This window comes from Lissotriton helveticus, chromosome 9 (genome assembly GCF_964261635.1).
Source record: "Lissotriton helveticus chromosome 9, aLisHel1.1, whole genome shotgun sequence".
Lineage (NCBI taxonomy): Eukaryota > Metazoa > Chordata > Amphibia > Caudata > Salamandridae > Lissotriton > Lissotriton helveticus.
In genome coordinates, this window is record NC_136070.1 from 44,609,511 (window position 1) to 44,637,269 (window position 27,759).

Consider the following 27,759-nt stretch of genomic DNA (forward strand, 5'->3'; position numbering starts at 1 on the left):
ATTATGAGTTACATCTGTGACTAGACAAAATACAGATCTCTACAGCAAGTGTATAAGCCAACAAGAGTTATCTTACCATTATTATCCCCTGGAAAATTGCTTGGCACACAAAGATCTTTGCAGCAGGTACTTTACCCTCATAAAATAGCTTAAAATCCAGTCTCTTTGTGACCAATTAAGTACCTGACAGAAATACAAAGGTGTGCAATTGGTTAATCAGCAAATATAAAGGCTGCTGGGGGCAATTTGGCTTTAATTGACACATTCTGGAGTTTGCCCTTTTAGTGGAAATCCCCCCCCAAAAAAGGTTTACATAAGGTACAGTTAGTACGTCTTACTAAAAATATAACTTTTTAATGCACTTTAAACATTTAAACATCCATTTAGCAAATTTTTTGACAGATTTATAAAGTGGACAAACTTATGGTGTAACAGGCCCACTACAATTATGCGGCATGAGAGAGCCAAAATTTGTAGTAAGGTTGAGTAAATAATATGCCAAAGAAAAATAAATTATGTGGTATAATGTGGCATGTTTTGTAGTAATATTACTTCATTATTTGGTCATTTTTTAACTTGGTAACACTGCCTGGGCATTGATTGCATCTCATTGGTACCAGTTTAACGGGAAACATCCTTTACGACGAAACTTTCACAACGCGATACCATTACCACGCAGGTTTTACAACGCAAGTCGTTAAAACGACTTGCGCTGGAGGGCGCTGTAGGATAGGGAATAGTTTAATTTATTATCCAACACCTTCCCTACTATCTACGGGTACTGGAGTTGGAATAATAAATTAAACTATTCCACTATCCAGCGCCCCCCACCGCAAGTCGTTGTAACGACTTGCGTTGTAAAACCTGCGTGGTAACGGTAGGCGTTGTGAAAGCACGCGTTGTGCCGTCATACATCCAGTTTAACACCCAAATATAGCTTTAAGCTAAGAAAGGTGATCAGTCCAGCTTTGCAAAGGGCCTTCCACTGCTCAGCAACATGTTGCTGCATTTTTGTTAACATTTGAACCGTTTGAGCTAGAAACAAAATGTTTTTTGTTAAAATCAGCAGATTATGCAGCAGATGAGGGATTATGTGGCAGATGCGGCAACTATATTTTAATGCAAAAATTGCTGTGGCCGCACAATCGCATAATTTCAGTGGCCCTGGCTGTGATATATTTCTCAAAGTTGCACATATTCGCAGTGCTTTCCATAAGAGGCTTGAACCTGTTAGCATTATAAATACATGTCCCTATTAGTGCACCGACAGGATTCAAATCAGTGGCTGTCCGGTTTCCCCACATAGACAACTGAAGTGATGGCATTAACCGACTGAGCTTTCCTACCAGAAAAATGGATTTCCCTCAGATAAATGTAAGTTGCATTGCAGCCAACACAAAGGAATCCAGTGTTATCACTCTGTCCATGGCACCTCCAAGCCATCCATCCCAGGGATGCTTTCACAGCTCTCCCTATGCCACGCCCCCGGCTCTGCCGAGCCCCACTGCTGGAAGATACTGATGTGGACAGACATGTCAACAATATCATCCTTATCTCTGTAATTGAGCAAATGTGGAGAACTTGTAGAGGGCTCCAGGGGGGAGGAGGGCTCCAGGGAGGAGGAGGCACTGAGAACAGCCGGGCACATAACAGCCTTCCAGCTCTTTAGATTAGTGGGGCTGCTGTGCACGCCACACGTTTTATTGTATTTGTATAGCGCCTACTACCCCTGACAAGGCGTCAAAGTGCTGTTCGACATGTAGCATGCTACTTCGGAACCCAAAAAGGATTAATCGTGAATTAGTGTCAGAAACTATGAATTAATTTGAGGGGTGGACATGTGAGTCTGTTAGTTGGATTGAAAAGGATAATGGAGGGATAGAAGAGGGAAGAGTCTAGAAAGTGTTTATTGGCAGCTCATAGTGGTAAGAGGAGGTTTTGGGATGGGTGAAGGAGACAAGACCAGAGATTCTCGGTTCATTCTCTTAGCTCATTGTTTAGGGCAGTCAAGATCTTTAGATTAGTGGGGCTGCTGTGCACGCCAAACCTTTTATTGTATTTGTATAGCGCCTACTACCCCTGACGAGGCGTCAAAATTCTTTTTGGCATAGAGCATGCTACTTCGCAACCCAAAAAGGATTAGTCGTGAAATAGTGTCAGAAAATCTGAATTAATTTGAGGAGTGGACATGTGAGTCTGTTAGTTGGATTGAAAAGGATAATGGAGGGATAGAAGAGGGAAGAGTCTAGAAAGTGTTTATTGGCAGCTCATAGTGGTAAGAGGAGGTTTTGGGATGGGTGAAGGAGACAAGACCAGGGATTCTCGCTTCATTCTCTTAGCTCATTGTTTAAGGCGGTTGCGAGCAAAATACATCTAAGGAGAAAAATAACCTGTTATGTCTGAAGGCTGCAGGTTCGACTCCCGGCTCGGCTCTGATTGAAGGACACCATCGAGCTGCGTCATAACACCTGGTACCCCCTCCTTCCTGTCTCTCCAGTCTTTGCTTTCGGGGTATCATAGAGAAATGGCTGTGTCAAATGTGCACCATCCTAAGAATCAATATCACAAGGTTGTAACCTGATAATCACATTCGGACAATAACATTGAGTAATACAGGACACAAGATAGCATAAACGTTTTTGACGAGTGTTCATCTGGTATTTCTTGTTTTCAGCTTATATTTAAAAAAATAAAAAATGCCAGATATTGGGGTTTTTTAATATTTTTTAGTCTGCGTTGGCATGAAAATACTGGTCAGGCTGATAAAATACTAGCCAGGTGGCAGCCCTACACATGCTGTGTGCATTTTTGTAGTGTACTGGTATTTATGTAGCATTTTCTACCCCCGATGAGAGGCTTGAAACAATGTGGCGGGCTTTACCCACTCTCAAAAAACACAGATATGGTGATTGGTAAGTGAGAAATGGCGCATGTATTGAAAAGGCCCCCCCCCCCTCTGGTAGACAGAAGGAAGGTGGGTATGAACAAATGCTGCACACTTGAGGGGACTGTTTATGAGGTCCGAGAAAACGCTTGGAAACATGGTAGAGTGTGGGACGGTTGGATGAGGTACACAGATGCAGTTGGATTCCGTAGGAATGGCTCCAACGCTTGGCGACCCTGATATTAAACTGACATTTTTTAGCCATTGTGTGAATGATACCTGGATGTAGTGGCGCCTGACATGAATCACCATTAAACATAATGACCAGTGACCCTCCGAACCTGGGTAGATTAACTAAATGAGAACAATGGTTCTGTTGGGAATCTCATTTGCATTGATGAATATATGGTGATAAAAACTTTCATGTGGATGATATATCCCAAGACAATAAAACAAAACAAAGGAACTGACCACAATAAAGAATAAAGGCAAATCTTTTGTATTTCGCCTTTCTGACGGTTTGATTCTCACTGTTTTTAAGAAGCTGTCCAAAACAAATAATACTTCAACAAACTGTACATTGGGTAGGTGAGTCGTGACTGAGTGCTCAAGAGAAAATTAAACAATCCACGTAATCATAAACATACATATAAACACTATATTTCAATCATAAGTGTCCACTCTGAGTCACAATTGTTTCAAACTGATATACTGTTTCTTTAATTTGGTTGAAACTATGTGTGGACCGATACATAGCCAGAACGTCGACGTTTCGACCGTAAATAGGATGCGCTGACTTTTGTGCATCTAAAGGCGGGTCTTCATCAGGACTGCAAGATTGATGGACAGCCTTATTAAAGGTAGATGTATCAAAGATTGCTTCCTATTTGGGTGGAGAATGTCAGCCGACAGACTCCAGTAAATTTGTGCATGAATTCCTTTTGTTAGATTACTTTTCGTCTTCAACACCAGCCGGTGGGAAGATCCATGTAGTTCTGTGCCGCCGTGGTGATCACTTGTTATTCGGGCACAGGGACGACTTATTCACTCTCCGTAGCTCATCTTCTGACTAGGTGAGAAGACGAGCTACGGAGCTCATCTTCTGACTAGGTCCGAAGACGAGCTAAAGACTGACAATCTGCCAGCGGCTGCTGGATAGTTTTCAGGAGCTCATGGACGACATGGGGGTCCACTGGCCTCAGAAAAAACGGTGGGTCCGGTGACCAACATTTCTTTTCTAGGCATCTAATTGGCTTCAGTGGCAATGATAGCGCACCTTCCACAGGACAAAACACTAGGCATGCAGGTCCTCTTGGACAGAATGTTGTCAAAATCAAAAGTTACTGTCACGGACGTGCAGGTGCTATTGGCACATCTAAAAATTGCATCCAGAGTGGTACGGGCAGGGAAGACTTTCTGCAGACAGCTCGGCGTAGCACTGGCTGAGCTGAAATTACCACACCATCATGCTAGGTGGTCTGCGGGGGTTAAGGCAGATCTGCGAATGTAGAGGACCTTTTTGGAGTATTTCAAAGGCATTCTGATGGGTACACCACAGTAATCAGAATGGGATGTTCATATTTTTTCAGATGCTTCAGCCGGCATACGTTTTAGTCTGGATTGGCAAGGCCACTGGTGTGTGGAGGAATGTCCAAGTGACTGGAAACACGGAGGACTTAGCATTGCATTTCTTGAGTTGTTCCCATTAGTGGTAGCAGGACACTGTGGGGGGCCTGGCTACAACACAGGAGCATACATTTTAGGTTGGACAACATGGACTCTGATGTTGTTGCCTTGCTGATTTTGTATGTTTGATTATAACCATTGTGATGCAAAATCTGTAAAGCGCTCTGATACCCTCGGTGTTCATGTTCGCGCTATATAAACCTTTCTAAATAAATAAAAATGGCAGTAGTGCAAGTAGTTAACTGACAGAAAGAGGTGCACAGGCCCTCAAGTTGTTGAAGATGTTTGTGCTTGAATGTTTGCAACAGGATATTTTGTTCAGAGCTAGATATGTACCGGGTGTGGACAATGACGTTGCGGACGCTTTGTCAACTGTTACTAAGGTCCCTGATAGAGTTTACATGTAAGGTATATTATCAGGCATGGTCAACATTTTTTAGCTCTGGAGCTTATCGCAGACAGAGGAATTTGCAGAGAATTGAGGACGTTGTGCAGTTTATACTGCAGCTGACCGGGAAAGGTTTATCCAGAGTCAAGATTTCAGGGAAACTGGCAGGCATTGCCTTCATGAGGAAACCGTTGTGGGGCTATGCGCCTTCAGCAGATGAATTGGGTAAGAGGATGTTAGAAGCTTGGGCTAGGGAGCAGGGTAGGTCCAAACAGACAAGGATACCCTTTTCCTGGGAGGTTTTTTGTAGAGTGATTCATAGCTTGCCAGGGATCTGTCAGTCACAGTTGGAAATTGTGTTGTTTTCCAAATTTTTTTTATTTATTTTTTTTTTTTTTCTTCGGGGCTTTTCGGGTATCAGTTGCAGGGGGGAGAGTGGTGCAGGACTTGAAGTGGGAGGAAGTCACCCTTAGGCAGGGCAAGGTGGAAATTCAATCGCTCAGGTCCAAGATTTACCAGCGGTCAAGGAGAGCAATGGTTTTCCTTGAAAGACAGAAGTGTGAGGTCTGCCCAGTACTATGGGACAGAAAACTCAGGAGGCAGACGTGGAGAGAAACAGGGCGAGTATTTGTCCAACAACAAGGGAAGCAAGTGACTTCTTTCCAGCTTTTGGCAGTCCTGTGGAAAGCGGTAACTTCATTGGGCTTGGTGGCGTCTCAGTTTGGCTCACATTCTTTTACGAACATGACTGCGACCGAGGCAGGTAGGATGGGATGGTCTAGAGAACGAATAATAGGTCTGGGTAGGTGGTCATCAGAATGTTACCAGAGGTATGTTAAAGCTGACGTCAGGGAAGGGGATGACGTTTTATCGCAATTATGTGCTTACACTGTTTTCTTTTGCAGGGTCAGTTCCAGGCCCTCTTTCCACTGCATTGTCGGTGTGCATTGTTGAGCATTCCTTTGTAAAATGGGCCAAACGGGCAGCTGTGAGGACCATGTGTGGAAGATCCTGGGTTTTCTTGGCAGCACTTTATCTGTAGAGTGATTCGGGAGAAGGGGTATACGGTGGCGGGAGTTGCTCCTCAAACTCAATCAATTAATAAAGAAGGATGTTTGCCTGGATATATTGATCATCCATTTGGGAGAGAATGACATGGTGGTGGAAAAAGGTTTCGCGTTAATGCGATCCATAAAGCATGATTTGAGAGAAGTAAGGGCACAGTGGTCAGGGTGCTTCGTAGCCTGGTCTGAATTTGTTCCCAGGAGGTGCTGGAGGGGTGCGTTGAAGCCGGCAGTCAGAAAGAAATCCCGGAAAAAAGTAAACAAGGAGATGAGGCGTTTTTGAAGGGATGAAGCAGTAGGACAGTTGCAGCAGGTGGATCTTCGTTATGAAGATGCTGAGTTCTTCAGGGATGACTGTGTGTATCTTTCTGAATATGGTATGAAGCTATATGTGTTGGAGCTGAGCGATTTGTTGGTTCAGGCCTTGCGGAGGCAGGAATGAGTTGTCAGTTTAAGGGGCCATGAAAAGTCAGGGGTGCCTTAGTTTGGTGGGTGATGGCCCACAAGCTTGCAGGCCTTCACTTAAAGCGAGGTTGTTTAATATAAACTAAGCTGGCAGAAAGGGGGGTCTCAGAGAACCCACACCGGAAGACCTGCTGTTAAATGTTCTGTTATAGGGATGCCAAGTTGAGCACAGGTTTATTTAGTTCACTGCTAGGCAGAAGGGGAAATTTAAAAATGTGACGATAATAAGAAGACAATAGGTCTGGTGGTTAAAGTTGTAGGGTTTGTATACAGGGGTGAGGCTGGGGGAGGGGGTATGGAATGGGGGTTATCTATACAGAGGTTTTAGTCTGTAAGGCTTAAGGCTGAGAATATTTATGTGATACGTACCTGTTTCAATAAAGTGGCCTTTTTCACATATATAGCGAGTCAGTGGTCTGATTGTGCCCCATTTCCCCCAAAGCGTTCTTCAGTATGCAAGAAAACCAGAGAGGGACACCATGAAGCTGAACAAATAAAATATCCCAGCGAGGAGGAGAGGTGATCCTGAAGTTGATACATTCTGATGCCACCAGCAGTCTGCTGCAGGCACTGGGGCCTGTCTCTAAAGCCCCCACCGCTCTCTCCTCATCTAAAAAGAAGACAGCATGTGTCTGCAGGTCCCATCAGCACCGATGTACCTGCAGGCAGGCACCATCTGAGTGGCATGAAGGAATAAACAAAGGCAGATGACATTAGCAATCTCATGATTAGATGTCACAGCCAGGTCCAGGAGTGACATGCACGCGAGCTGTCCATCAGCTTTGCAGCCCCGGTATATAGACAGAGCAGGGCTGCGCGTTCAAAACCCAAAATCTGCAATCAATTAGCATTTCATTTAATCTGACGCAATCAATTCGGAACGCCTCATTCTGGCACCTAGCAACGAGCCTGGGAGAAGAGGTGGGTGCCACAAAACAGGTGAATTTACAAGGCCCCTGCGCCTCCGCAGCGTCACTTTATTTGACTCTCTAGTCGCGCACAATGCTGAGCCATATTTATAAGGCCACGGAAAGCCACCCTGTGTGGCTATTCATGGCCTTGTAAATATGGCCCTCTTTCATGCATCACTCTGCATTAAAGTGGCGTTATGTGGGTGTTATATGGGTGTTGCTGTGGGTGTTCCCACGCAACACCCATGGATTCTAATGCATTCCCAGATTTACAAGGTTTCATAAACCCGGGAATGGGTAAAGTGGCGCAACGAGGAGTAGTACTTTTATTTCTCCTGGTTTGTATCCTCTTTCTATGTGGCACACATTGAAGAAGGAAAACATCAATTATTGTTTTTGTGCAGGAATGTGTTCCTTCCTACACAACAACAATCATCCCTGCAACGTAGGCACCCTTGCACTATGGTGCAAGGGGGCCTGTGTTGGCACTAGGCAGCAAATTGTGCGCCTGCGCAGAGGAAAGCACAGGGATGCATCTTATTGCTGTAAATCCAACGCATCCCTGCACTTTCCAAATTGCGCGGCTTGGCACAGCAAGATGGCTTGTAGCTCTGTGCTTGTAATTTTCTAGTAAATATGCCCCCTGGTTCCCCAGTTCCAAAGTGGGCGGCTCTGTCCACAGCGTCACACCCTCCGCCTCTTCTCGATATACTGGCAGTCAATATTGTGAAGTTGATGTAGTTCTATTTTGTTACTAAAACATTTATATTGTGATATAACACAGTGGGGGGGAGGGGCTTACAATGTTTACTGTTTATCCATGTGCAGTGGTGCCTGTAGTGGCGATCACAGGTTTCATTTTTTAAGCCTGGGCTGAAGACAGCGCCCAGACCTCTGAGAGAGGAGGTACATTTCCAGGTGCTGGGAGGTGAGGTGTACAGAGGTGGGTCTAAACCAAGATGATGCCAGCTGAAGGGTGATGGGATCTCATTGTTTGTAGGCAGTGGGTCAGTGAAACAGATTCTCTATCTACAGGGCTCTTTACACCAGAAGAAGGCGTGTGAACATGCTCTCTTCACAGGACAAGGTTTGTCTTTGAGAAGTTAGGCTGTCTTCATTTGTGTAGAAGATATTCAGCTGTTGGTGTGACCTTGTAACGCTGTTAGCTGTCATGGGGTGACTCACAAAGTCATTTCTGGGTTTCCATGTCAGAATGGATTCCGAGACATACAGTGATGATGATGTGTTTTGTGTATCTGTGTTTAGGCGGTAGTGCCTTGCTCAATGAGCTGTGTGTGTGATTGGCTTGTCGAAGAGGTCTGCGGTAGAGTGTGAACAGTTGCTTATAAAGCTGGCAAAATCACGCAGTTTGTTCCCTGAACAAATTCGCAAAATTCCATAACTATGTTGCAAATTTACATTTGTACGTCTAAATGTGGTTGGCCGGTATCTTGTGTGACTTTTTTCACACAATCTCACACTTTGGGGAAAAAGTTTTGTGGGGTACCTACAGGAGACTGGTTCGAACAAAATGTGTCTCTAAATGACAGATTTTCTGGATGAACAAGTTTCCCACTTGTAAAAGTAAGGTTGCACAACATTACATTTCAAGTCGTTTTGCGAATTTTGCATTACACATATTTTATCAGCGTGATTAACATTTCTCCAAGGCTTAATGCATGCCTGGGGTTGGTACCAGCTGGTCCCATTGCAGGGTGTTTTAACCCCTTAGCTGCGGCGGCTATTCCGCTGCCGTGCTGAGGGGAGGGGGGCCGCGCGGCGCTCCTGTGCTCGTGACGGAACCGCTCCGTCACGAGCCTTGGGTGGGATGTGATTATCACAAAAAACCAAAGGGGGAAGCGTAGAGGTTGAGATAGAATCACCCTCCTAAACGGTTCATGTAAACATAGAGATTCTATCAATGTGTAGAGGTGCAAAATATTTTTTGATTTTGTAGTTTTTTGTGAAATGATAGGCTCTCTCTTAAAAGTGGAAAGATGAGAGCACGTGTGCTTGTTTAAAATACCCCTCACACACTAAAAAAATCCGTTAGTGTCATGCTTCATCATAGGGGTCTTCCCGTCCCTATAACGGGGCGGGGTGTGCTACGACCAGACGAAATACGCGGGAGCACTGTAAATGTGACAGAGCTATGTGTGGGTGCAGTGGTGTCAGTGGAGTGTAGGGATCTAACTAGTGAATGCACAAAAAAATACAAAAATTAAAAATTCCCTGGCTAGTAGAAAAAATACATTTTATTGGTTTCTCTGGCTGGGAATATTAAAAAGGGGATATAGGTAGAGCAATTACTGACTACCAAGTCGACATGTTTCATAGGCAGTCCCTAACTGCCTACTCATCAGGACCATATGGCGATCCCTACTGTAAATAGCTCAGTTCTACAGAAGTAGGCCTACTGTCCTACAAATATACCAGCAAAAATAGGCTGAATATTTGGGCTTCAGGGCATGAGCTGGCCCAGGTGAAGCAAGGCACCAGTAATCAGTGCCAAAAAAAGAATGACCAGTGGTCTCTGTAAAAGAAGAGGAGAAAAAACGGGGGAGAAAGCACAAACATATTCGTGTTTTCATTTCTGATCATTAAATGTACATCATTAATTCGAGATTACATTCACAACATTAGCTAATTCACTAAGATTTCCCTGGGTTTGGTGCCATTTCCTTTGCCACAATTGTTGTGCATTAATCAGTATACACCTCTCATTGTTGGACTATGTGTCCGACGTTTTATCCAGAACCATCCAAATGGACGCGGTACGTGATTAACTCATCACCCATACAGTAGTGACTCAACACATTCAAACACCCAATCGCTATGGTTTCAAAAAAGGACCTGTATATCGTATTTTGTCAAGATCGATATTCTCGAAGTGGTATTGGCAAAGATGGTAGTCAATACATTCGTTTTATACATACTTTTCCGATATTTTTCACTGCCCCATGAGCTTGCAGGCGGAGGAAGTTTTGCTCGGTCTACTGGAAAAATAAATAAATGTTGCCGCCCCCACTGTTAGATGTGGTTCGTTCTTATTGTGACAGAAAAATGGCCCTGCGACCCATTTATTAAAGACTCGGGGTCCGAGTCTATTACTTACGTTACCGGCATAGCAATTCGCCTATCGTTCCTACCGTGCAGCTCCGAGGATGTGTGGTCACTCGTCTGCCCGCTAGATATACTCTGCCATGTCCTTCCGTAATGCTCATTGCTTCAAGTGAACGCCCAAGAAATGATTATGGGATGTGATTATGACAGAACGGTTCCGTCACGGCCCCGCCCGCCTAATAGAACACTCAGCGCAGGCGTGGAATTCGCGCCGCGCAGGCGCGGCGAGCGGGCCGTGACGGAACCCTTCCGTCACCAGACCAGCCCACCCGAGGCTCGTGACGGAACGGTTCCATCACGAGCACACAAGGGGTTAATCACTCCCATATTACCTGCTTTCAACAGCTGACAGGTACGCCCTACGTGTGAATCCTGGGCTTCAAGTCGTGATCTTAAGCTGACATCAGGCATGAGTCTGGCCTGGGAATAAAAAGTAACTGAAACAATGTCCCATTATAGATTAGAGTGTGGGAAGGAGGCACAAGATATGGAAGGAGAAAGGCCTGTCTTTCAGCGGTGTTTTGGTCTAGGGCCTCCCTGACATTTGTTGTCATCTTCCCCGGATTTTTCACCGGAACTTGCCAGTGGTCAACACTCACTTTCCCTGCAGTTGTTGCAGCAGAAGTGGTATAAAACAAATTATCCTTTACTTCAGTGACTCTCCTTCTAAAATAGATGAACTCATATCATTAGGCCCAATTTTCACCTATGCTCTCATAGTTTCTTCTAAGTATGGGCGAAATTTACGAATTCGCGGTACGCGAATTCATGCGAAAGCGAATTCGCGGTCCGCAAAATCTGTGAATTTGTGCGAACTTGCGGATTTTTTTATTTTTGTGTGTTCGCGGGTTTTTTTTTCAGCACGGCTAACCCGAACTTACCCATGCGGTCATTTTTGGGCGCGGCCATCTTGTTCGCGGGAGGAAAGCAACTCGGCAAACTCATAATCAAGGTAAGTCAACGCAGCGCGCGCAAGATTGTATTTTTGAAGCGCGAAAAAGCAAAAAAATTCGCAAACTTGCAAATTGCATATTGTTAGGCAATTTCCCGCGATTCGTGGACAGCGAAATTGCCAAAAATCCGCAAATTCCGCGAGCGGAACGAATTTTCAGCCCATGCTTAGTTTCTTCTATCAAGATAAACTAGAATTCTCTAAACAGCTGCTACCATTACCACTTGGGTCCCCAATGGTTCTTGCGTTGAGCTATAAGGGACTAGAATATTCTGGGAATTAACAATTATCCTATGAGGACCTGGAATAGATAATTGTTAATTCAGACTAATGATTCAAAATAGCTTATCACTTTTATCAGCCATGATTATAGATTCCTTGAGACAAAGAGTATCAACAAAAGGTAACAGTAAAGACATGTATCTAATGCCTCAAGAATGCAGTAAGGGTAGAAATAAAATGTAATGATCAGATTTAATAACAAGTTGTTTATGCAAAGATAACCACACAGGACATGAAATTTCAGGTTCAGTTACGCTCATACAAACCAAGCAGTGTTGTTTTCGGATTCTGTCCTCAAGTAAATCAGTTTGTGTCCGATATGTAGCACCAATTGCCACAACAGGAGTCAGATACTCTTTCAGCCGAAAGGCTATTTACCTGCGCATGTTGCCAGATGGCAATAGCACAGGATAGGGCCTCAGTTTGTTAGAGTCTATACCACCCAGAATGAGTGGAAAACCGCAAAGAAAGAAGACTCATGACAAGCAAACATGCGTGGAACAAGGGAAAAACTAACTGCATTCTAGTCAGGGAATGCACGAAAATTAGACAGTCTCCAGCTCCTCCTTAATTTGGGCTATTGTATTCCAATACATCCAGGTTTACACCCCTCAAAGTATCGATTCCATCAGTCCATGGGGTTTCATTGGTTGTTCACGATGGGCTGTTATGTGGTGATCGGTAAAATATACAAATCCGGAATAATTAAGTAATCCTTTTCTCACATTTTTCTTTAGGATCATTATATTCCACTTTCGTTAGTGTCTAGTAACATCCTCGGAAGTAGGTGGTACCTTTAGTCATCTGTCCTCAGCCCGTTCCCGATCACTTTCGCTGGGATGTATCAAAATTTGTAACACATTCAATCGAGTGTGCTACAAGATCACCCGGAAGGACCGCACCAACCAAACTGGAGGAGGCATCGCCATCGTCCACAAAAACACCATCCGCATCACGACCAACTCGGAAGACACCCTCACAGCCGCCGAACACCTGCACTTCTAGATACACCCCGACCCCATGACCACCCTCAGAGGCACCCTCATCTACAGACCCCCGGGACCACGCACTCAATTCAGCGAAACCATCGCAGACTTCGTAAGCCCGCACGCCCTTGCATCCCCAGACTACATCCTCCTAGGAGACCTCAACTTCCACCTGGAGAACAACAATGACAGCAACACCACCACCCTGCTGGACAACCTCGCCAACCTCAGACTCAAGCAACTGGTGGACACCCCCACCCACTACGCCGGCCACACGCTTGACCCCGTCTTCTCCTCATGCAAGCACATCTCCTTCAGCCACTCCACCGGACTCCACTGGACTGACCACAGCTGCGTCCACTTCTCCTTCAAGAAAACCACGACCCACCACCACCCGCAACAGGCCCCCCGCAGAAGCTGGAGCAAGATCACCGCCGACTAGCTCACCACCTCCCTCAGCCAGAACCCCCCCCACCACCATGACGGACCCCAACGAAGCAGCCCGCAACCTCGCACAATGGCTCGCCGACTGCGCAGACGAACTAGCACCACTGAAGAAACCACCCAGCGGACCCCACAGCAAGAAAGCCCCTTGGTTCACGGACGACCTCAGAAACTCAAAGAAAACCTGCCGCTCCCTGGAGAAAACCTGGCTCCAGAACCAGACAACAGAGAACATGACAGCCCTCAAGAACGCCACCCGCAAGCACCACCAACTGATCCGTACCACCAAGAGAACCGCCTACAAACAGCGCCTGGACAACAACACCCACAACAGCAAGGAACTCTTCAGCATCGTTAAAGAGCTCTCCAACCCCAGCGCCTGCAACAACGACATCACACCCTCGCAAGACCTCTGCGACTCACTCGCTTCATTCTTTCACTGCAAGATCGCCGTCATACATGACAGCTTCGGCGCACAGACCAACTACCCAACCACCGAACCAGCGCACCCAACTGCCACCCTCTGCACCTGGAACCCAGTCAGCACCGATGAAAACGCCCGCACGATGAACACCATCCACTCCAGCTCCCCCACCGACCCTTGCCCACACCACATATTCAACAAAGCTGACTCCATCATCGCACCCCAACTCCGCGACATCATCAATAGCTCCTTCGCATCAGCCACCTTCCCGGAAAGCTGGAAGCATGCCGAACTCAGCACCCTCCTGAAAAAATCCACCGCGGACCCCACTTACCTCAAGAACTTCCGATCAATCTCGCTCCTCCCGTTTCCCGCCAAAGTCATCGAGAAGACCGTCAACCAACAACTCTCCGCCTTCCTCGAGACTAACGGATCCCTCGACCCATCACAGTCCGGTTTCCGAGCAAACCACAGGACCGAGACCGCCCTCATCGCAGCTACCAACGACATCAGGTCGATGCTCGACAATGGGGAAACCATCGCACTCATCCTCCTGGATCTCTCAGCAGCCTTCGACACGGTATGCCACCACACCCTGCTACGACGCCTCAGCGACACCGGTATCCAAGGCGCGGCCTTGGATTGGATCATCTCGTTCCTCGCCGGCAGAACCCAGAGAGTCCGCCTCCCCCCGTTCCGGTCCACGGCTACCGAAGTCATCTGTGGCGTCCCAAAGGATCCTCGCTCAGCCCCACCCTCTTCAACGTCTACATGAGCCCCCTCGCGGCCATCGCACGCAAACACAACCTCAACATCATCTCCTACGCCGACAACACACTCTCCCTCACCAACGACCCGGACACCGCCAGAGCCAGCCTCCAGGAAGGAATGAAGGACGTCGCGGAATGGATGAAGCTCAGCGGCCTGAAACTGAACTCAGACAAGACGGAAGTCCTCATCCTGGGTCCGTCCCCCTCGTCCTGGAACAACTCCTGGTGGCCTCCTGCCCTGGGCACCGCCCCCAAACCCACAGACCAGGCTCGCAACCTCGGATTCATCCTGGACTCCTCCCTCACGATGACCAAGCAAGTCAACGCCGTCTCTTTGTCCTGCTTCAACACCCTGCGCATGCTCCGAAAAATCTTCCGATGGATCCCCACCGCAACCAGGAAGACTGTCACCCAGGCCCTCGTCACCAGCCGCCTAGACTACGGAAACACCCTCTACGCCGGAACCACAGTCAAGCTCCAGAAACGACTACAGCGCATACAGAACACCTCGGCAAGACTAATCCTGGACATCCCCCGCCACAGCCACATCTCCGCCCATCTGAAGAATCTGCACTGGCTCCCCATCAGCAAGAGAATCACATTCCGACTACTCACCCGCACACAAGGCTCTCCACAACGAGGGCCCCATGTACCTCAACAACCGCCTCGCCTACCACACACCAACCCGCCAGCTCCGCTCCGCCAGCCTCGCCCTAGCCACCGTCCCAAGCATCCGCAAAGCCACCGCCAGAGGAAGATCCTTCTCCTAACTGGCAGCCAAGACCTGGAACTCCCTCCCCACCGACCTCCGGCTGACACAGGACGACCTCGTTTTCAGGAAACAACTCAAGACCTGGCTGTTCGAGCAGTAGCAACCACCCCCACCCCCAGCGCCTTGAGACCCTTATGGGTGAGTAGCGCGCTCTACAAATTACTTGATTGATTGATTGATTGATTGAAGTAAAAAATTAGTCCGTTAAAAAACATAAATGGAAACTTTACAGAAAGTTCTCATAGGGCTCGGGTGACAGATTTCACATAACTTAACGTTAGCTAAGGAATGAAAGCCATTGAAGCCTTAGCAGAAAAAAGCTAAATCAAGAAAATATTAATATTATTAAATATTAATATATCACATTTCTAAATGCTTAAGTTTGTAGAGTTAATAAAAGGTATGGTTCACACGAAATTTAAGTCAGTATTAAGCACTACTAACATTTTTCTTCTTTCAAGTAATATATCAGTATTATTTCTGTACGTTGCCATATGAGCTTATTTCAATAGATTACTCCAAAATTACATTTCATTATTTTCGTTACAGAACAACCCTCTACAAATCTTTGTCAGTTCTCTGTTTAATGCAGTCTTCACGTTTGTTTAATGTCAATACACATATTCTTATGCAGGTAAATGAAATAAATTATTCAATACACTTTAATATAATTGTCAGCATAAACTTTATGGGCAACTGCTTGGTTTTCATCTTTTCTCATAAAACACGTAAATGCTTTCTGCATAACTTTGTCATTTCTTGCCATGGTTTCTCATTGCTATATTTATCATGTATCCTAACTTTCTGCATGCTTTTACTATGCAGTATATAAAACATGCCTGTGCAGATTAAATTTCACTCAGTAGGTAAGCATACCATTGTTTTGTCTCATCTATTTAATAAGTGTTGTAAATTGATTTCAAAAGTAGGAATTGGTGAAATGGACGCATGATAACATCTACGCTCCTGCTTAATTTGTAAAAAAACAAATAAGTGCTAGGGCCCTTGACAGCAGGCCTCTTCAGCTTGCACCTACAACACTGCCAATGACAATATCAACACAACTACTAACCATCACACCTACAAGTGGGACCGTTCAGACCACGCCAGGCGCTCAAGGCTATAAGAATGGCTTGGGCAGCAAGTATTAGTTATATTTAATGTGTATTGAATAAATAAACTATTTCTCTTGAGCTCATCTCTGAATTAGGCAAGCAGCGCCACCAAGTGTTGGTGTTAACAAATAAGTGCTAGTACTGAGCACCGGAAAAAACAGGCTCAAATTAAGCGCTGCCCGCTCGCCCCTGCTCTGGGGTGGAAGTATCACCGTGGCCCCCTCTTTTTCTAGGAATTAGCAGACACTTATATATTTATGTGCAGGAACCGAACTCACATCTTCGGCGGGGTCAGGGGAATCCTTTTTTGGTGGCTAACGGTATCAATAATCCTTAATTAACATGCAACACTTTGAGTTTTCAAAAACAACTGTTTATGTAAACATTGAAAAAAGCCAATAGGTCTGGATGCCAGTCTTTTGGCATTGACATGACTTTTGTAAGACTTTATTGTTTGGAGAGCTGCCAGGCGCTCACCAATATATAAACAAAATTGCTAAAACTTAAAACATAATTTCGGTTTAAAAAAGAGACATTGCCATAGTAGTTCTGGCACTAAATGAAACAACTTTGTGTGTGAACGTGCCCTTGGGAAAGGGCGGAAGGCTGTCACTCACAGTAAATGTAGCCAATGGCTGAACTGTGCTGTTCCATTGGCACTGCTGTCTGCTCTCGGGGGCGGGAGAAAAATGTGAATGACAGAACAACTGACCAACGGATGATGAGTGCTTGCTAAAAGCCCCTATATGTAAATATATTTTATATATAATTTTTCTAAAATCAAAAGGTCTTTTCTAAGCCAAACCTAAAAAGGCTGACCCATTATTTGGGTCAATCTTTGTGCCACGTCCCTTTTTATCGAGGTCAAAGTACAGTATGTCACTTCCGCCAGCGCTTTTAACTAAGAAATACCACTGGATTCCAGCCTGCCCTCTTCATTCACCCTAGTCTTCCTGTCTGACCTCTAGTTCCCTCTCGTGTCCTCGAGTACTTGTTAGTAATAATGACCTACTCAGACATCTCATTAGTAACTGAGGCCTCCTTACTTCTGCCCCGTTACTCCAATCCCGGCTTCCATTTTATTAAACGGTTGAGCACACCATGTGCACAATATAAGTGCCTCAGGTACAATGAAGAACCAGGGAGTGCTTTTAAAAATCTGACATGCTTTAAAGATTTTCTGACACCCAGCTTCCCATTGGCCCAGTCAACCATAATGAAATGGGTGCCACAGTCTGAGTATTGGTGCAACTGGCGCAATCACCTTCGCCAACTATCAGAAATAAATCGCGAAGGCGCCCCCCTGTCTTATTCAGACATATTTTAATTGTGGTCAAACATAGCTTAATGTTCCCTGGCTTCCTGACCTCAATTTGTATGGAGCAGTTCAAGCATGATATTGTTATTCCAGCTACTGATTGTTCCAAATTAGCCCCTACAAGGGTTTATTTAATTCTTTTAATGACAAGCAAGCATTAATGCACACAGACATTTTGCTGCAGAAGACGCTGTAATTGTGATGGGACTTCCCGGACAAGCTCTGCGCCACAGAAGTGGACGCGAGCTATAAGTCCATGACCAGGAGGAAGTAGGCCAAGAACTGGTCTGTGGCTGCTTGTTTGCCCATCTGGAGGGGACTTGGCCTAGTAGCCCTGGCTGGACTGTTCCCATTGGAGCAGGACTATCCCCCAGATGCATCAAGCACCCACTCTGCGAATTCTAATTAGCGAAAAATACCGAATCGCTAATTAGAATTCGCAGATTGGGATGCATCATCAAAATCGCAAAAAAAGTGCGATTCACAATCACCCGCAATCGCCATGTGTGAATTTTCAAAAATCGCTATTAATTCGCAGAATCGGCTCTTTCCCAACCCCAAATTGCGATTTCGTAATTACCGAAATCGCAAATAGTGATCTCGCAAATTGCGAGATCGCAAAAACGGGAAGTCGCATTTTGAGCACAATGATGACATCACAACCAGGAAGTAGCCAGCTCCATTACTCATTTGGAACACAGAGCTGGAGAGAGGAGGAGGCACAGCACTGAGCTCCAGGAGAAACACCCTGCAGCCCCAAGACAGGACATACATTGCAACCACAATGTCCCAGGATGCAGCAGGATCCAGTGAAACTGGCAGGAAGAGGAAAATCAAGTTCTCAGAACAGGAGCTGGAGTACCTGATTGAGGGAGTCAGCCAAGACCATGACAAGCTTTTTGGAAAGCTTTCCAGGAAGGTGCCTGAGGCTGACAAAAGGCGCATCTGGCTGCGCATTAGGGCAAAGGTCAATGCCGTAGGAGTGACACAGCGGTCAATCGATGACCTCAAGAAGAGGTGGTATGACCTCAGAGGCCGTGCCAGGGAGCGCATTGCAGAGAGGCTGGGGAACAGAGAGTGGCCACGGGAGGAGGAGACCCCACAGTTGCCGCAAACACACCACTTGAGGACTTGGTTGAGGACACCATCAACCCTGCAGCCTCCGTGGGGGTTACTCAGCTGGACACCTCCTGACCCACACACCAATCACAAGGTAAGAGCCATGCAACTGCGACCCCGTCCCATAACAATGCCAATGCCCCCAGAGCTAGCCATTTGAAAACCCCAGTAATGCAGTCCCTGCCCATCAGAAACACCCCATTGCATTGTGGGACCTGTAGTGTGACAATGTGCCCTGATAGCCACACACAGCCAGAACTGCCAAGTGAAACATACCCCTAATGCCAGTCAGGGAATGCAAGGCTGCATGCATGTTGCTACATCCCAGGTGCCAGAATCATATCATTAATCATGCTCCCATTCACATCACAGGTGATGCAGATGCAGAGACCTCAGATAGCGAGGCCTCCATATCGAGGAGACTCCAGATGAGACAGAGGGAGAGAGCCAAACAGCCCCAGCACCTGGACCGTCACATGCACCTGCACCAGTACCAGCACCTTCCCAAATGCACAGGGCCACCCCTGCAGTCACAGGATGAGATCAGCCAGACGTCACGCATGGCAGTGGAACAGACCCCACCACCACCCAGGAGGCAGACACGCCGCACAGCCACTGTGCGGTCCCAGGCAAGCGGCCGGTTGAGGCAGCATCGCACCGTGGCCACACGAGCAGACAGGGAGCAACAGGCCCAAGATCTAGGGCTAGGTATCGAAGCCCGGATGCTAGCTGTGCACCGCAAGCAGGCACAGCACATGGCAGCCATGCAGCTGCAGCTGTACAAAACTGCACGCAATATAAACCAGCTTACAGGAAGTTTGCAGGAGCTAACGGCTGCAGTCAAAGAAAGCAACCAACTGATGGTGGCGCAGCAGGACATCACTTCCGACGCCACCGCCAGCTGCTGACCCGGCTGTTGGACTTGGCCCTTATGGCAGGTTCACCCCTAGACTTTTTGCCTTTAATGGTGACCCGGTGATGGTGATTTTTGGGTTCTGCGCACTTTCACTGTGTCCCAGTGGAAAGTGCGTGCGCACTTTGAGTGCATGTGATGAGATAGGCCTGCCCTCCCATAGGAATGCATGGGGAATGTATGTGTCCCTGGTAGTTCCTGATGCGTGGGGTGTACAGGCTCGAGTCTGGTATATGCAGACTCGTGTGATTGAATGCTGCAAAATGATGTATGTGGCATCTATGTGTCTAGTGTGGAAGTGCCACTTCTAGACATGGCTGTACGTGTGCTGTGAGGGTGCTGGAGTGTGATTGGCTGGAGCTGGCTGGGATGCCAGGCTCCAGGATGTCTGGATGGGTCTGCCCAGTGGTGAGTGCTGAGATCAGCATGCTGATGTGAGGGGAGGGCTGCACCTGGTTCCTGATGGGGCTGGGCTTTCCCCACACAATGCTGGCTCCGCCCCCTGTGGTGCGTCTAACAACCCTAGCCCTGCCAGTGAATAGAGTGAGGTGATGAGCACATCAAGGGTGCTCCAAAACCAGCTGCGACTGGTTTCTCCCCCACCCTGCACCTGCAGACAAAGGAATGTGGTGTATAAAAATGGGGCTGTGTCCCAACACAAACTGTTCTTTCCTGATCCTACTTGAGGGGGGCTGCTGCTGCTGCTAGTGCCAGGAGGAACCGCCACTTGGACTGCCTCCCTGCCTGGAGGGCCAGTGAGCTGGCCCCTAGCCCAGCCTTGCCCCCCCCCCCGCCTTCCTGCACTCCTGGAGGACTTTTGCTGGGCTGGTTGGCCCCTAGCGCCTGGGAGCGCTTCGTTTTCGCCCTAGCGCCTGGGAGCGCTATTGATTGTCCTTTAGCGCTGGGAGCGCTTTACTTTTGCCTTAGCGCCTGGAAGCGCTTGATTTTGACTAGCGCTTCAGAGCGCTTTGTTTTGCAGAGGCCGGTGCCCACCCGGCATTGTCCGCCCCGATCGAGTGCCCACCTCAATCTATTCTTTTAAAAAGGAGCCGGTGCCCACCCGGCATTTGCCACAGAATCTGGCCGTGAAGTCTCCCCCCGGGCCGCCGCTCTGCCCACGGCGACCCGGAAGCAGCTGACAGGCCGGCCAATCGCTGCGCGGCCTGCCCGGAAGTCCCGCCCTCACAGGTCAGCCCGAGAGAGAAAGCAGCAGAGGAGTCCGGGCCGCGCACGCCCACGGAGCTGCACCGATGGAGGACACGGGAAGTAGAGCGGGGCTCCCATGAGGTGAGGAGAGCCCCGAATCCGCCGACAAGCTGCCCAGTAAAGAAGAAACGGGGCTCCCGTGTGAAGAGGAGAGCCCCGTCTGTGCAGTCAGGAGAGCCCCAGCAACCCGGCCGGTGAATGGGGCCCTTGGGTGCACTGTAAGGGAGGAGGGCGTCGGGGCACATTGCCGGTGCCCGCCCCTCCTGCCTGTGCTATCTTGAGCTGAGGCTCCACCGGCAAAAGGGGCATAATTGTTTATTCTGAGTCCCCAGAAGGGGGACTCCAACGTTACGGCGCAAGTTGCTCTGCGAGCCCATGAGGGGCTCAGGGGGCATTACAGTGTCTTTGAGCCTAAGAAAGGCTCTGGGGGCATACTTCATTGAGAGCCCGAGAGGCTCGGGGCCCATTGCTTTTTATTTTGAGTCCCCCGTGAGGGACTAAAACGATAGTGACGGGCCCAGAGAGGCTCGTGGGGGCATTGTTTGTTTGGAGCGTTGCAAGGCTCCACCAGAGGGCCGCTCCCCTGCCACAGTTGTTCTCAGAGCCACGAGGGCTCCAGGCGGCATTTCTCTGTTTGGCGAGCCACAGAGGCTCAAGGGGGCACAGTGGTTTTACGAGCCCTGAGAGGCTCAGGAGGGCCAGTCATTTGTGTAGAGCCCTGAGAGGCTCAGGGGGACATTTTATTTGTTCAGGGCCTGGAAGTCTCCAACGTTGTCCCCACCATTTTCACCAGTTGCCCAGCACTTTGTGGGCAACTGCCACGTTTAGGCCCCTGACTCTGGGACACAGGGCGTCCTAGCCCCAACAAGGCCAGTTGGCCTAGGGACAGTCACAGGTGGTGACTAATGTGAGTTCTGGCACATTTATGATTTATGTGCCAATGTGATTACTGCGCAATTGTTATTGCTACACCTCTGAATGTTTTTAGGCATCATGTGTTTTTCTTCCCTGCACCTCTGAATGTGTTCATATGCGTCATGTGCCTTGTTCCTTACACCGCTGAATGTATGTTATGCATCATGTGTTATGTGCCTATACCCCTACAGGTATTGTGATACTTAGGTGGTTTTTCTCCTATTGCAGGTGGTGCTAGTGAGGTCCTGGTTACCAGTGATTACTGGTTGTGTACTTTATGTTCTAATTTGTGCTACAGTGATTTATATTCCATGTTCTAAGTGCTAATTCTACCTCGTGCTAAGTTCTAAAAGTGCTGATTCCTGACAGTGGTCCAGGTGGCCCTGTCTTATACATATCCCCTGTAAATTCTGCCCGTGCCTGTTGGCACATTGTAAAGTGTGTGTTTTTATCTAATGTGTTTTGGTGTAATACAAAGGCTATTTTTATATAACCTTGTGTGGAGTTTCCTTTGTGGTGGGTCTTGGGTGTTGTTGCTGGGGTGCGTGTGCAAATACTTAACTCACATCGCCTCCAAGTTTAGCCTTGCTGCTCGCGCCACGTTCCCTAGAGGGTGAGCAGGGGTTATCTTGGCATGTAACTCCCTTGCCCTGACTTGGGAGTGGTGGTCTCTGACTGACTTTGGCGCAAGCCCTGGCCAGCCAGGGATCCAATTTCTAACACCGGCTATCTACATAACCACCTGATAGGGAATGCCACATCACAACTGTCGCGCAGGTCCCTGGCAATGCATATTCAAATGGTACAATGCTGCCAAGATGTAGCAAGGGCCCTGGAGCAGGTTACCACCGCAGTACAAAACCAACAGGTGTGTGGCCATGGCCATGCAAGAGGGGGGTGATGATGGAAGTGAGGGCACATCGAGCCTGAGCAACCTGTCTGTGCTGATGCAACCACAAAGGCGCCGCAGTTCCAGGCCCAGTGCTGCATCCCGGCCAGACAATCCAACCGTGGAGTTGGAGAGGCGACAGGGTACGTCCGGCAGGAGGCGCCAGTGACTGACTGAAAATTACCAGCAGTGCCATGGTGATGTAACCATGCACGCCTGCTCTGCATACAAGAGCCTGTATGACGCAATACATTTGTGATATTGTTTGAAAATTCAAAACACTTCTAGAGCTTGTTGTACATAAGAATAAGAATTTATTTTGAACACAAATCTTCCTCATGTCATTAATTCATGTGGCATGCATGAGTGCAGTGTTGTGTGAGGGGTATGGGTGCACTAGAAATAGTTCAGTGTGATGTTGTTGCGGCGCCTGTGTCCTTCAGCAGGATTCTCCCTGCGTGCATGATGCACATGTGCAGGTGGCAGGTTGTCCCCCTCCGACACACTACGAGACACCTCCACAGGTATCCTCCGCTTGGTGGCAATATTGTGGAGTATGACACACACAGCCACGATGCGGCAGCAGACCTCAGGTTGGTATTTGAGGGCCCCGCCAGTCTTGTGTAGGATGCGGAATCGGCTCTTTAACATCCCAAATGTCCGCTCAATTACATTTCTTGTGTGTATGTCCGCAGCATTGTAACTCCGTTCCTGTGGTGTAGCAGGGTTGAGGTACAGGGTGAGGAGGTATTCACGGAGGCCGTAGGCGCTGTCACCTGAAGGATAGGAGCAGAGGGTCAGTGCCTGTTATGCGCAGCTACATGGTCTTGACATACTGTATGTGGGCATGTGTACTTACCTAGGAGATGTCCTTCGCCAAAGTCACCCCATGCCAAGCGGGTGTGTATGCCCCTGTGCCGGAAGACGAATGAATCATGCGTGCTCCCCGGGTATTGGGCCACAATGTCGGTGATGATGGTCTTCGCATTGCAGACCATCTGGATGTTGAGTGAGTGGTAGGACTTGCGGTTCCGGTACATGTATTCTGTCTCTGCGGGTGGACAGATGTGGATGTGGGTAGCGTCAATGCAGCCAATGACATGGGGGAATTGGGCGGTGTGATAGAAGTCCAGTTTTGTTTGGGTTAAGTCTTGTTGGGTTCTTGGGAAGGTGATGTAGTGGTGTATCCGGCTCAGCATGGCGTCCAGGAAACTCCGTAGGCAGCGTGACAGTGTGCTCTGGGATATCCCCCCTGCATATGCAATTATGCCCTGGAAGCTTCCGGAGGCCAGGAAGTGCAGGCAGCACAGGACCTGGACATGGGTGGGCACGGCATTGGTCCTCCTTCTTTGGTGCTGCATCTTGGGGTCAAGGTCTCTGATGAGCTTAGTTATCATTGCCCCTTTCAACCTTTATTTGGAGTAGATCTCCTCTTCAGTGTGGCTCAGGAGTGTAATCCGCAGCTGGAAGATGCGCTCCTGGATCTTGCGTCGGTTCCGGGCTGCAGCCTGGAGCCTCAGCCGTCTTGCCACGATGTAGAGACCTGGCATTGTGACTTTCCTCATGCTCCTACTGTGTCTCCTTAAGTGTGTTTGATTTACCCTACACCTGTTTCTTGTTTGCCTTTTTTTTTTTTTTTACAATTGAACTTCAGGGTTACCACCTGGTTTGGCTTCTCCTTAAATTGCGACTCGCTTTTTGCGATTTTGGTGGTTTTCGCTATTTGCGATTTATGATGAATTGGATTAGCGATTTATTTGTGAATTCACAATATAATTCGCAGAAAATGTGGGTAATCGCTGTTAAGGAATCGCAATGGGGGTTCGACTTTGGTTTTGCGATTTTGTTTTTGCAAATTCGCTATTTCATGCTTTTTTGGTTGATGAATTGCGGGAGCGGAAATTGCGATCGCAATAGCTGTTTCGCAGCTATTGCGATCGCAATTTCGCTTGATGATTCTTTGCCTAATTCTGATGTGCATATGGATGGTGTCTGTGGAGAGTGGCACAGTGGGTGGAAAACAATGGACTGGAATGGGGCCCTAAGAAGTAGCAAGTGTCTGTGATTAATTAATGCTTTCCTTTCTTCACTTTTTTGTTTGTTGTAGTAGACACCTTAAATGCTATTCACAGAAGCTTCTATGTTCCTTCTTAAGGTTTTGTGAACAACTGTAAGAAAATGTGAAACTTACACAACATTGTGTATCGTCTTCCACCTTTACATTTTTTAATTAAAATAAATGTATATTAAGTAAATAAATTAAAATGACCAATCCCAATCCCATCCAATGATCTTTTAACGTTTGCCAGCATGGGATTGATAAACCCGTATCGCAGCCTAAACAGTCCTTAATTATGTCTCTCGTTAGTATAACTTCCTCTGTCTGCCAGATGGATAGCCATTGCACTGGGGGCTAGTGCATAAAAAATCATTCAGAAAAGTAAGGCCCAGAGCTGTATGGCATGGGAAGTCGATATGGGAGCAACATTTTTCTACAAAATCAGTTTTCTTCCCTTTGTAAGGCCATGCAATCTCCTAGGCCCCAAATTCCCGCCCTGTAAGAAGCTTTTGGGGCGCATTGTGCAGGGTATACTTGTAATATTGGGGCCAGTGCCCTACCACAGGGGGGATGGAAGGCTTAGCAGAGAACCATTCGCTCTTGCTAACTTAGTTCTACTTTGGGCGATATGTGGGGCCCAACAACCTGCTGAGCTACAACTCACACCCAGGTAAAAATATTAATAATATGCTTTCATTGTGAAGTGATGGTAGGTGGTATTCAGATACCATAGACAGCCCGATGGCTTGTCGTGACGTCTGCAGTTATCTAGCGGTCACAAGTTTGAATCCCAACAAGACACACTTGACCGTACATGCTTCTGAGGTTGATAAATTGAGTACTATTAAACTTGGCAATAAACATTTCGTCCTGTAAGCCTGTTTTCTTTGTGTGTTTTTTTCATTGGTCTCTGACTCTGCGTGACCCAAATAAAAAGTTTTTATTTATTTATTTATTTATTTATGTGTGTTTTATTGTCCTCGGCCCTGGTAGGGGAGACTGGGTCCCTATGCATGAGTTTTACTTATTTTGCCTTTCAGCACTGTAGGGGAGTAAATGCCCTACAGGGTACTGTTGTTTTAATTTTTATTACCTGTCTTCCTTTGACCACTGCAGTTAGCTCCCACCCTGCTTGCTAGTCTCAAGGCTGGACAGGCTTTTTACTCCAAACCCAATGTTTTTTTTTTCTTGGTTGTGGGGGTCATTATTTATTTTCTCTGGTCCCTCGCTGCCAGGTTTTTAGAAACGACATCAAACCGTCCATCCTAAATACGTCAGGCAGCGTAACGCCCTTCCTCTATTGAACTGTGCTCCATTGGGCTGTCGGAGGAGGCTTTCCATCGATAGAGCCAAGAGAGGCAATGCTGATGAAAAGTTGATGGTCCGTCCAACTCTAAACAAGGCTTGTGGATGGTCATTTTGATAGACAAGGTAGTCTGTCACATCTGAAAAGGAGTACCCTGGCCACTAAACTATAAATCCTACCCTAAGATGCTAAAATGGATCCCACCCCATCTGCAGGTAAAACACCTATTGAACGTACCGTAGAGTGCAGGAGGAAGCAGCACGACCTCCTCCAAATACAAAGACTGGGATTGATATTTCAGCGGATGGGATATCCGTCACCATTGTGGCTGAGTAATCTGTCTGCCAAGATCTAGTGTTCGCTCGGTGTGGGACTTATACTGTTTCCTGAACTCGCTGATGGTCGAGTTCTAGTTTTCTTCTTCTCTCTTGTTTCGAATTGATTGACACACGATTACGGGACCTGATACCACGGACCATTTGGGTGATTAAATGAGACTAGGAAGGAATTGTCTGAGAAGAAGAAATTTTGGATTACGTCCTGTCAACTAGCCAAGACGTGGTTTCTGATTCTCCGGAAATTAGCCCTGACGAAGCCCGCATGGCCGAAACGCGTTGGCTGTATGAATGAAGAATAAAGGAAGATTTTTCAAGAATTCAAGTTTCTCACATTAATTTGTGTTGTCATATTGTGCATATTATATGCTGTTTCTCGTGCCTCTTTGTGCAATTGTTGTGAAGATCTAAATCAGGTTATAAGCCACACACTGAGGGACAGGGCTGTATTCTTCAATTCCACTGAGTACATAGTAGATGTCTAACACCCTTCTCTATGAATTGTCCCACATCCACCAACTCACTGAGAAGGAAGTGGCTTTATAGACTGGTCATCTTTTAAGTCTAGTGCTGTGAAGTGGCTACTGGCCGCAAACATGCGCCTTTACAAAACACACATCTAAATGAGTAAATACATTCTGCATGCTTCGCTCTTTGTAAACTATGCACACATTTTGACATTCAAAGGTAAGTCTCACACCTGGACTCTGCTCTTTGGTGTTCCTAATTCACATTTGTGCCAGAGCTTTTGTTTATAGATTAAATCTGATCTTAAATCTGCCCTTCAAAGTATTCCAACAAAAGAAACTGGCAAAATAAATGTCGTTTGAAAGATGTGAAGAAAACAGTGGTAACGTTAACTTGTAAGAAAAGGGCACATCCATTTCAGGCCAAACTAGCTCTGGCAAAGAAACACTGGCATTCGCTTTGCTGGGAATAACAAGATGAGTGCCTTGCAAAACAACTGAACTCTGCACAGCACTACTCCAGTGTGGTGAATCATCACACATCCCTAGTTGTGGTCAGTACAGTGCTCCATTCCAGGGGGATCCCCCAGAGGTCTGTAGGTGGGTAGTCCAAAGCCCATACTGGCCTCCAGATCTGCAAACGCTTCCCACAAACATCACTACAAACATGGCGCCGATGCTGATCCTACGTCACTCGCTGCCTGTGCACAAGTCCATGTAACGTAAAGCATGTTCTGTGCTGCAAAAGATATGCCACGGTCGAGGATCAGATTCCGTGGCAAATAGTTTAAAACGTACATGCCCTCGGTGGGCCATTCATATGTGTCTGTTCTTTAAGGGTCAGACGGCCAGCAGGGCATAACTTCCTTCCTCTTTAGTTGCATCTGCAGTATGCCATTTATGTACTGCTTATGCATTTATTTGTGAGTTTTATAAAGTACTAGAGTTTGGGCCTGATGAACAAAC